This window comes from Arachis duranensis, chromosome 3 (assembly GCF_000817695.3).
Source record: "Arachis duranensis cultivar V14167 chromosome 3, aradu.V14167.gnm2.J7QH, whole genome shotgun sequence".
Classification (NCBI taxonomy): domain Eukaryota; kingdom Viridiplantae; phylum Streptophyta; class Magnoliopsida; order Fabales; family Fabaceae; genus Arachis; species Arachis duranensis.
This window is the reverse complement of record NC_029774.3, coordinates 56984092-56996734: the sequence shown is the minus strand read 5'-3', so window position 1 is coordinate 56996734 and position 12643 is coordinate 56984092. Positions and strand designations below refer to the sequence as shown.

The 12643-nt window shown below is 38.1% G+C and overlaps 1 pseudogene; it reads right to left on the bottom strand.

Annotated features, from left to right (window-relative positions):
• Positions 1 to 3941: 3941 nt before the first annotated feature.
• The window catches only part of LOC107478944 (epimerase family protein SDR39U1 homolog, chloroplastic-like), a 14052-nt pseudogene continuing 5350 nt past the window's right edge, over positions 3942 to 12643 (bottom strand).

Below are 12643 nucleotides of genomic sequence, written 5' to 3'. Positions count from 1 at the left end.
AGCTAGAGTGGTGTTAGACGCCAACTCCTGACCTGTTTCTGGCGTCTGAATGCCAGAACTATGCTTCCTTTGGGTGTTCAACGCCAACTCCTTGCCTGTTTTTGGCGTTGAACGCCAGGACTGAGCATGGGTTGGGCGTTCAACGCCAGCTCTCCACCCCTTTTCTGGTTTTTGAGCGCTAGAATTATTCCTCCCTGGGCTCTAACTGTCCTCAGAGGGATTTTGGGTAGCAAGTTGTTCATTTCTTGGCTTCCTGCTGCCTTGAAGTGAGGTATTCAATGTTTTCCCACTTCTTAATTGAACTGGTTGGCACTCTTCTGTTATTTATTTTGACAATTGCTGTTCTGTTTGCTTCAACTGCACTTTCATATTCATATTAGCCATTCTTGTTTCTTGTAGTATCTCCTTGAATTCGACTAGCTGTTTTGTTAGAAAATCTAATTGCTGATTGAATTCAGTAATTTGTTCTGCAGGACTGAGTTCAGCAGTTACTATTTTAGCTTCTTTTTTCATGGAAGACTCATTACTTAAGTACAGATGCTAATTTCTGGCAACTGTATCAATGAGCTCTTGAGTCTCTTCAATTGTCTTTTTCATGTGTATAGATCTACCAGCTGAGTGGTCTAGAGAAATCTGAGCTTTCTCTGTAAGCCCATAATAGAAGATGTCTAATTGCACCCACTCTAAAAACATTTTAGAGGGGCATTTTCTTAGCATCTCTCTATACCTCTCCCAGGCATCATAAAGGGATTCATTATCTCCTTATTTGAAGCCTTAGATGCTCATCCTTAGCTGTGTCATCCGTTTTGGAAGAAAATAGTGATTTAGGAATTTTTCTGACAACTGTTTCCATGTCTTTATGATGTCCTTAGGTTGGTTATTTAACCACCTCTTAGCTTGATCCTTTACAGCAAATAGAAATAGTAACAATTTGTAGACATCCTGATCTACTTCCTTATCATGTATTGTGTCAGTAATTTGTAAAAACTGTGCCAGAAACTCTATAGGTTCTTCTTGTGGAAGACCGGAATACTGGCAACTTTGCTGCACCATGATAATGAGCTGAGGATTCAACTCAAAGCTACTGACTCCGATGAAGGGTATACAGATACTACTCCCATATGAAGCAGTAGTGGGGTTAGCATATGACCCCAGAGTCCTTTTGGACTGTTCATTTCCACTTAGGTCCATGATGGATAAAGGGAGATGATGTGAATTTATTTTATTATAAAAAAATTATTTTTAAAATAATAAAATAAAGTAAAATAAAAACTAAAAAAATAAAAAAGAGATTTGAAATTATTTTATGAGGATTTTCGAAAAAATGAGGAGAGAGAAAGTGGTTAGGATATTTTTGAAAATGATATAATTTGAAAAATTTTGACCAAGTCAACCCAAGTAATTCGAAAATTATGAGAAATTAAAGGAAAAGATATTTTTTTATTTTTGAATTTTATGATGAAAGAGAAAAACACATAAAAGATACAAGACTTAAAATTTTTAGATCTAATGCTCCTTATTTTTGAAAATTTTGGAGGGAAAACACCAAGGAACACCAAACTTAAAACCACAATAAAATTTTCGAAAATTAAAGAAAAATTAACAAGAGAACACCAAACTTAAAGTTTGGCACAAGATTTAATCAAAGAAAAATTATTTTTGAAAAATATTTTAAAAAGAAAACTTAAAGGGGCAACTATTTCCAAGAAAATAGACACATTTAACAAATGCAAGGATTGAACAGATAAAAACTAATTTTTTGATGACAAAAATACAAAGGACACCAAACTTAAAACATGCAACTAGACTCAATGAAAAACTAACAGTTAATAAAGAAAAATAATATTTTTGAAGAAAAAGTTTTTAAAAGGGATAATAAAAGAAGCAATTCTAGTGACTCTAAACCAAAAAGACAAATTTTTCCTAATCTAAGCAACAAGATTCACCGTCAGTTGTTCAAACTCAAACAATCCCCGGCAACGGTGCCAAAAACTTGGTGCACGAAAATTACACTCACACTATGTAATTCCGTACAACTAACCAGCAAGTGCACTGGGTCGTCCAAGTAATACATTACGTGAGTAAGGGTCGAATCCCACGGAGATTGTTGGTTTGAAGCAAGCTATGGTTATCTTATTATTCTTAGTCAGGATACCAATAGGGTTCTTTTAGTTTTAATTGTAAAAAGTGAAAGTGCATAAAATAAGTAATTGTTACGCAGTAATGGAGAATATGTTGGGGTTTTGGAGATGCTTTGTCTTCTGAATCCCTGTAACATAATGCTTTCTCACTTTCAAACATGCAAGGCTCCTTCCATGGCAAGCTGTATGTAGGGGGTCACCATTGTCAATGGCTACTTCCCATCCTCTCAGTGAAAATGGTCCAAATGCTCTGTCACAGCACGGCTAATCATCTGTCGGTTCTCGATCATGTCGGAATAGGATCCATTGATCCTTTTGCGTCTGTCACTATGCCCAGCACTCGCGAGTTTGAAGCTCGTCACGGTTATCCAATCCTTGAATCCTACTCGGAATACCACAGACAAGGTTTAGACCTTCCGGATTCTCAAGGATGCTGTTAATGGATTATAGCTTATACCACGAAGATTCTGATTAAGGAATCTAAGAGATACTCATTCAGACTAATGTAGAACGGAGGTGATTATCAGGCACACATTCATGGGTTGAGAATGGTGATGAGTGTCACGGATCATCACCTTCTTCATATTGAAGCGTGAATGAACATCTTAGATAGGAACAAGCGTGTTTGAATAGAAAATAGAAATAATTGCATTAATTCATCGAGACGCTGCAGAGCTCCTCACCCCCAACAATGGAGTTTAGAGACTCATGCCGTCAAAAAGTATAAAGTTCAGATCTAAAAATGTCATGAGGTGCAAAATATGTCTCTAAAAGTTGTTTAAATACTAAGCTGGTAACCTAGGTTTACAGAAAATGAGTAAACTAAGATAGATGGTGCAGAAATCCACTTCTGGGGCCCACTTGGTGTGTGCTGGGGCTAAGACTTGAGCTTCTCACATGCCTGGGCTGTTTCTGGAGTTAAACGCCAGGTTGTTACCTGTTTCTGGCGTTTAACTCCAACTTGCAACCTGTTTCTGGCGCTGAACGCCAGAATGCAACATGGAACTGGTGTTAAACACCAGTTTACATTATTTATCATTGCGCAAAGTATAGACTATAATATATTACTGAAAAGCTCTGAATGTCTACTTTCCAACCCAATTGAGAGCGCGCCGATTGGACTCTTGTAGGTCCAAAAAATCCATTCCGAGTGCAGGGAGGTCAGAATCTAACAGCATCAGCAGGCCTTTTGCAGCCAGAGTCAGATTTTTGCTCAACTCCCTCAATTTCCACAAGAAAATACCTGAAATCACAAAAAAATACACAAACTCATAATAAAGTCTAGATATATGATTTTTTCCTAAAAACTAATAAAAATATACTAAAAACTAACTAAAACATACTAAAAACTACATGAAATTACCCCCAAAAAGCGTATAAAATATCCGCTCATCAATAACCATGATACCACTTAGAATTTACTACTAATACTCTACAAAAAACATATCCTACATAAGTATCTTCTAATAAAAGTCATTAGTAGTTAACCATACATGTATCCATTTCCAACACTACTCTATCTTAACTAATAAACCATAATAATAATCAGCTAAATCTTCATTATGATCCTTAACATTATCCTGCATAATTATATAGAAAATTATTATAAAAATATTCATAATAACATTCGCAATTATAAAAATTAAAAAATCAAACTCAAAACTATCAATGACTGATATCATTAATTCACCTCTGCCTTCTTTGTTCTTTACTAAATGCTGGCCACACTTGCAAAGATATATATGAACATGGTAATCAAATTACACAAGTCAGAATCGAGAATTGCACCATCCAAAATATCTATGCTAGCCAATGTTCTATATCCACTAATTTTTGGTTTTTCAAAATTTCAATAAATTTCACTTTGGAGATATGAGAGTTAAGAGTTCACCTTCATAGGAGGGATTTATCAGTGCTTCATATATTAAATTAACAATGTCATTCAAATGAATCCAGGAAAACCTGTACAAAAAGAAAGAAAAATAACTTAATTATGGTGCCTTTCTAAAATTAGGACGCAACCGGGAACCAATCAATAACAGCTAGAAGATACGGGATATACCATTGTTTTCCAAAGCCTAAAGGTCCACCAGCAAACATCTTAAAGAGAGGTATCAATTTAGCCGTAGAAGATTAAATACACAAAAATTTAATGAATTTTAGGAACTTCAGATAGTATTCAAGTTTAATAGTATTTTAGGTGAAAATGTAAATGACTGTATATCTTCATAAAACCTGCGGAGTAACACTGAGAATATTCTTTCGATGTTCTATAATTTTAATATCTTGCATTCTCTGCAATAGTATCAGCAAACATCTATTCTTACCTCGGCCAAGTAATCATTTCCTGATGGACTTTGTTCATCAAACACTTGTGTTTCACTGGTGCCTGAACAGTGAAAAGAAGTGAAAGACATTTTAAGACATTTTATATGTAAAATCATGCATACTTCTCTATCAATTCAAGTGATTCTAAAGAGTTCACCAAAGCAGTTAACAATCAATAAGCAAGAAAATAATCGACCAGTAGAGAATAAGATTTGGCATACGAACATACCATAGGTGATGACAAGTCATCATATACCCATTTTTTCAAGCTAATTTCACTTGTTTTATTAGTCTTTATGCACTTTCTTGCATTCTAAGTAAGTGATTTGGAGTGAAAATGCATAACTTCTTTAGATCAAGCAAATACCATTAAATTGATGCTAACTCATGAGGTTTAAGCTAAATTTAATTGAATTTTAATTGATTTATAAGCCTTGTGAATTTAGTGATACTTTGAGTAGTTGTTTTGGTTTATTGTAGGTGAAGAAAAGAAGAAAAGAAAAAGCGTGGCTTAAGAAAGTGTGGTCCAAGGAGAAAAAGGCGTGGCGCATAAGAAGAGGGAGCAAGCATTGCCCTCCACAAGGGCACACTGCCCTCTAGGAGGGCAACATGAGCAGGCAAGCCAAGAGAGGCAACGCTGCCCTGCCCACGACAAGGGCAGAGCACAAAATTTTGCCTTGGATCAAAGAAAAGAAAAACCTTGCCCTGCCCTCCACAAGGGCAGTATCGGGCTCTCCAAAGGGAAAAATTCAAAGAAAAAGTTCACCATTGCTTGCCACAAGAGTCGAACACGGAACCATGAGGAAACAAGAAACTAAGTCTCACTTTGGTGCCAAGAATATCAAAGAAAAGAAGTAGCGTGCGCGTCACTCAAGGATCGAACACGGGGCTTCAATTTGGAAACACTGCCCTGCCCTCCACGAGGGCAGGGTAGCATTTTGTTGTGGCACGGCCAGCGCACCATTCTGGCGCACCAAGGGATGGTTCGGCAGCACCAGCAGCACGCACAGGCACCAAACTGGCGCACCAAAAATTTCTACCCTGCCCTCCACGAGGGCAGGGCAGCATCCTGTGCACCAAACTCGCACACCACGCTCGCACCAAGGCCGCACGCATCATTCCTGCCCTGCCCTCCACAAGGGCAGGGCAGCCTCCTGGAAGCAATGGTTCTTGGGCTGAAAATTAGATTAAAAATCCAATTTAATTCATTTCTTCACCAAATCAAAAGCCCATCCAAATTCCAAGATCCAAGAATAGAAAGTGTATAAATAGGAGATAGTTTGATGTAATTAGAACCTTTTCCTTTACTTTTGAACTTTAATCTTTCTTTTGAGCTTTGAATCTTTATTTTTGGAACTTTTGAGATTTTAGAGAATTAGGGAGGAGAATTGATCTCTCTTCTTCCTCGTTCTTGCTTGGGCAATTTTACTTTTCTTGTTTTGAGTTTTGGGTGTGAAGAATTAAGGAAATTCTGTCTCAATCTCTATTCAAAATCTCTTTAAATCCTTTTCTGCATAATTGAATTTAATTTCATTTCCGTTTCTGCTTCTTCTTCAATTTCTGGTTAATTGCTTTGTGAACTTGGATCTGGGAAGGCAATTGAGATCTAGACTTTGCTATCTAGACTCTGGAGTCCTGAGATCCCATTTCCCTGAGATCTCATTTTCCTTTTTGGTTCTTCTGTGAACCTCAGCTGCATGATAATTTCCATTTCTGTTTGGATTCTAGTTATTTCTAATTCAATTTCTGCTTTATTAATTGTTGCACTTTAATTTCCCTTGTTTAAATTCTGAAATCCCAGTCCTCAATTCCCTTTACCATTCAAGCAATTTATATTTCTTGCACTTTAAGTTACTGCAATTTACATTTCTTGCACTTTAAGTTTCAGTCATTTAATTTCTTGTTCTTTAAGATTCATCACCCTTTACTTTTCTGCTCTTTAATTTACTGCAATTCTCCCCTCTCCCTTTACATTCCAAGCAATTTAGCTTCTATTAAAGATAAACCACTCAACCAATACTTGATTCGCTTGACTAAATCAACCACTAAACTAAAATTTCTCAATCCTTCAATATCTGTGGGATTGACCTCACTCCCGTGAGTTTTTATTACTTGATGCGACCCGGTACACTTGCCGGTGAGTTTTGTGTTGGATCGTTTTCCACACATCAAGTTTTTGGCGCCGTTGTCGGGGATTGAAATAGATTGACAATGATTAAGTGAAGTGAAGATTTAGATCAAGCACTTTTTCTTTCTTTTCTGTTATTTTAATTTTGGCTAACACACTAACTGTTTGAATTTTTGCTTAAACTAACTAAAACTTCATTCTAGCAATAGATTGAAGTTTTCATTAGTTTTCTGGATCCGTGTGTTTATTGTTGTGTGTTTGTATGTCAGGTACAGGAAGATCTTCCCCTATCCTCTCTGAAATTGACCAAAGAACTCTTCGAAGAATAAGAAGAGCTGTAAGAGGGAAGAACGTCGTTGGAGAGGAAGAATCTGAGGAGGAATTCCAAGAGATGGAAGGAGATCCATCAAATCTCAATCAACCAGGAGGAGGGGCCAACAATAACCCTCAACAAAGAAGAGTCCTGGCTTCATACACATTTGCAAATGCTAGACACTGTGGAAGTAGCATTCTTACTCCTAATGTCAATGCAAACAATTTTGAACTAAAGCCACAACTCATCACTTTGGTTCAAAACAACTGCTCTTTTGGAGGAGGGCCATTGGAGGACCCAAATCAACACTTATCTACCTTCTTGAGGATTTGTGATACTGTGAAAACCAATGGTGTGCCTCCTGACAGCTACAAGTTGTTGCTCTTTCCATTTTCTCTCAGAGACAAAGCCACTCAATGGCTAGAGACATTTCCAAAAGAGAGCATCAACACTTGGGATGACTTGGTGAGCAAGTTTCTTGCCAAATTCTATCCCCCTCAAAGGATTATAAGATTGAAGACTGAGGTGCAGACATTCACTCAAATGGAGGCTGAAAATCTATATGAAGCATGGGAAAGATATAAGGCACTATTGAGGAAATGTCCACCAGAGATGTTCACTGAGTGGGACAAGCTGCAGAACTTCTATGAGGGACTCACTCTTAAGGCTCAAGAAGCACTTGATCATTCAGCTGGAGGCTCATTACAACTCATGAAACTACAGAGGAAGCTCAAAATCTCATTGATATGGTTGCTAACAACCAATATTTCTTTGCTCACCAAAGGCAACGCCAACCATCACAAAGGAGAGGAGTAATGGAGTTGGAAGGAGTGGATTCAATGATATAATTTTGGCTCAACACAAAGTGATGCAGCAGCAAATTCAGCAATAATTTGAGCAAATAGCCAAGAGAATTGATAGCCTTCAGGTTGCATTAGTGAGTGCCACAAGCCAACCATCAACTACTTGGGGTCAGAATGAAAATATTCAAGAAGAGCAACAGCAAGAGCAAGTCCAATACATGCACAACCAAAATCCTGGAGCTAATGAAGTCTATGGAGATACTTACAATCCTTCTTGGAAGAACCATCCCAACCTCAGATGGGGAGACAACCACAATCAAATTCAGCAACCATGGCAAAGGAACTCAACTCAAAACAATTGGAAAAACACAAACAACAACCAGCCAAACACTAACCAAAACACATACGGAAAACCACAAAACACTTATCCCAACTCTAACCATTCTCCACCCAATAACCACCCAACTAACCAAAACACCTATCATCATCCATCAACACCCCAAAACCAACCAATCTCACAAGACTCTCAGAGGATCACTAATCTAGAGATGCTCATGGAAAAGATGATGAAGAACCAAGAATTGACAACAAAGAACCAAGAAGCTTCCATGAAGAACTTGGAGAGGCAGATTGGGCAAATCTCCAAACAAATTTCTGTTGAAAAACCATCAAGCTCACTACCAAGTGACACCATTCCTAATCCAAAAGAGGAATGCAAGGAAATACATTTGAGGAGTGGAAAAATACTGCTAAAAGATGAAGAAGCCACCAAGAAGCCCAAGGAAAGTGACAAGAAACAAGTTGAAAATGAGGCAGCCAATGAAAAAGATGCAACAGCAAGCAAGTACTCTCAGAATCAACCTCAAGAGAAAGAAAATGCACCACAAAAGTTGAAGAAGGGAAAGCAGATCATGGAAGAACCGATTTCAAGACAACTTCAAGGGGAGAAAAGCTTAACACCCCCATTGCCTTATCCCCAAAGATTCCACAAAGAGACAAAGGATCAACATTTCCACAAATTTCTTTAAACTTTCAAGAAGCTGGAAATCAACATACCTTTAGCTGAGGCATTGGAGCAAATGCCTCTGTATGCCAAGTTTTTGAAGGAGCTCATCAATAGAAAAGAAGTTGGAATGAGAAGGAGACTGTAATGCTCAATGAAGAATGTAGTGCACTAATCAAAAAAGGGCTCCCTCCCAAACTTGAAGATCCTGTAGGCTTCTTCCTACCCTGCACTATTGGAAGCCTATTCATCAACAAGGGGATGTGTGACTTAGGAGCAAGCATAAATTTAATCCCATCATCCTTAGTGAAAAAGCTTGGCATAGAAGAGGTGAAACCAATATAGATGTCCTTGGAATTGGTGGACCAATCAGTAGTATATCCTAAAGGGTTGATTGAGAACCTTTTAGTTAAGGTTGACAAGTTCATCTATCCGGCAGATTTTGTGATCCTGGATTCATCAGAAAATGGAAATGACTCCATAATACTTGGTCGACCATTTTTGGCCACTGCTAGAGCCATTGTAGATATAGAGTAGGGAGAGCTAACCCTCAGGATGCATGAGGAGAGCATCACTTTGAAAGTCTTTCCAGAATCACAAAGTAATGAAGAAGCAAGTAAGACAAATAGTGACTTCCTTCCAAAGCAAGCAACCAACAAGGCAGTAGAACAGAAAAATAAGCAGGTGCAAGAAGAAAAAAGGATTCAAAAAGAAGCTGGGATGATAAACAAGAAGGAAGGTATCACAACCCAAGTCACTGTCAAGGAAGAAAGATCAACAAGAAAGAAAAAAAATGAAGATCAAGAAGAAGGCTTACAAAGGGTGGAAGAATAAGAAAATCCCAACTGAAGGATTTTCTAAAGGTGATAAAGTGCAACTAGTATATCAATAGCTGGGAACAAAAGATTATTACACTGTCAACCAAATACTTTCTCTTGAGCATATGGAAATTGAGCATCAAGGCACACAGAGAAAACTTACAGTGAGAGGTGACAAGTTGAGACATCACCAGCATCAACCACACTAAAGGGAGTTCAATGTCAAGCTAGTGACAATAATAGAGCGCTTCATGGGAGGCAACCCATGATTTAAGATTTCTGTCTTCTCTTTCATCTAATAAGCTATGATTCTCTTGAGTATGATTTTGAACTTTCATATTTGATCAATGCATACATTGTCTTAGAGCATAAGTCAGACTTCTAAGTTTGGTGTTCCTTAAGGCACACTCAACTTTTGCTTTCCAAAAAGAAAGGGGGCTATTCTTAGAACATATGAAACGTCATCTTGATAAAGCATATGACCAAACACTAAGTTTGGTGTCCACATATGTAATATTGTTCTACAGATTAGTTTTCTATTTATGGAATCAAAACCATACAGAAAGGGATCATGCATCAAGTTTTTATCATAAAATACATCAATTGTGAAGAATGGTTTGCATTGCTAAGCCGTCCCCTCAATAAGAGATAAGTTTGGTGTTCACCAACTTTTAGCATCTTTAATTAAGGGACACAATTGATCACTAAAGAAAAAAAATAATAAATAATAATAAATAAAACAAAACAATTTTTTCTATTATAAATCAATTGCCAACGTCCATATTAATGTCTAAGGCTAGCTGTTTTGGTTTATTTAGGAGAAAGAGATTTCAACAAAAGCAAGGAGGGGCCACGGCTAGGACAAGCTAAGTGAGGAATGGTCACATGTGCATAGAAAAATGTGCCCCTTGGGAAGCAGAATCTGCATGCATGCATCATCGAACACATAAATACATGCAACCAATGAGAAGAGAATCCTCGTCAAAGCCTCAACAAGGCATGCAGACCGTTCAATTCATGAACCTTTGGTGTGATCAATTCAATCTCAACCCTTCATGAGTACCAACGAACTCATTCCTCATTCATTGTGGTTTTATTGGAAAGCTTGGAGAATCTGCTTATAAATAGCCGTTAGTACTAAATGGTTTACACACTCGTTCAAGCTATCTTCACATGAAAGCCATAATCCCCTCTACTCCCAAAACTAAAACAATTCCCTTATCTCACACAATAGAACCGAGAATCATCCCAAACACAATACATCTTTCTTCTATTCTCACTTTTCCCTCCATCTCACCTCAAACCCGATGGCCTCCTCAAGTTCAAAAAGAAGGCCGGGAAAAGAACCTATGGTAGCCGAACCTCCATCATATGATGCAAACAAATTTAGATCCCAATTCCATGAAGGGAGATATCATAGGTTCATGGAGGCAAAGAATGTCATCTATGAGAAAGGCCTTTAGTTGAGGGAAGGAGAATACCCCATCATGAGGCAAATCACTAAAGAAAGAAGGTGGGAACTCTTATGTGCTCCTCTCATTGACATCAGTGCAGTCATGATCAGGGAGTTCTATGCAAATGCTGTAAAAGAAAACAAAGATAGTGCTCCTTACACAAGTTATGTCAGAGGAGTTGAATAGTGCTCCTTACACAAGTTATGTCAGAGGAGTTGAAGTGAGCTTCAGTCCAGCAGCCATCACTAGGGCTCTAAAGTTGAGAACCATAACTTATGCAGAGCCTAGTTGTGAGACCAGATTGCAAATGGAAAATAATCCTGATGAGATCTTGCAAGGGCTATGTGTGGAAAATACAGACTGGGAGAGAGACTCAAAAGGAGTTCCAAGTCACTTGAGGAGAATAAACCTTACTCCTGTGGCCAAAGGATGGTATGAGATAGTAAGGAGATCTATTCTCCCTACTGGAAACGCCTCTTGGGTCACAATCAAATGAGCACTCTTGACATATTGTATCCTACATGGAGGTGAAATCAATCTCGCACAACTCATAGCCGACAGTATTCAAGAGATGGCTAATAGCACAAGTAAATCAAGTGGTCTTGGACATCCAAGTACCATCCTTAGGCTATGCAACAAAGTGGGAGTAATCTTTGAAGATGAGGACACAGAAAAGGTGAAAAAGGGGAAAGGAATCACCAAGAAAAGTATGGAAGGAATGAATGAAGACGATGATCAAGAGGGGGTGGTAGCTCCCAGACAAAGGAGATCACAAAGAGAGGAAGGACGAAATCAAGCTCATGATGCCATAGACATGAACCAGTTACAAAGAGCAATTGAAGAACTATCTCAGCAACTCATGCAGGCTCAACAAGGCCAAAATCAGGGGCGCCAAGAGCAATATCTAGAGCCCCATCTAGAATTTAGAGAACAATATTTGAAAGATAAAGAGGAACGAGAAGCTTGGCAACGACAAATGGAGGAGAAACAAGAGAGATGGAAGCAACAAATGATGACTCAGCAGCAAGAATTTCAAGCACAGATTCTTGAAGGACAAAAAGAGCAATACAAAGAATTCAAAGAATCATATGATAAGCTGTATTTTAGTCAAGCTAAAGCAGGGGAATATAGTCACAACCTCTACCAATGGATGAATATTCATCACACCATGGAAGAAGTCAGATATGTGCAAAGAATGGAGAGTGATGAAAACATACAAGCAAGGTTGGAGTACTTGACCCACAATTTGCCAACACTGAATCCACAGATCAAGCCATTTGAGCAATGCCCTGAATTTGACGCCAAGCAAAAAGCAAGATCTCATCATTATACAGAGCTAACACTTAACAGATTGGAAGAAGTTGGACTCTCAGGGCTCTTGGATTCTGTTTGGGATAGAAGATGTCCTAGTGAAGAAATCCGAGACTACTCCAAGCTAGGGAAGAGAAAGAAGAAAAAGGGAGAATCAAGCAGCAGCCACAATCATTAGAAGGTGGCAAAGTTCTTTCATACTTCCTCTTTCATGTCTCTAATAAGGAGATGCATGTCTGAAACATGATATGCCTCCATTGTTTATTTCTTTTTACTTCATGCAATTTTTGTTCTTTGCTTTTCTTTTAGTCATTTAATAAATAGCTAGAGAAATGCTAAATCTG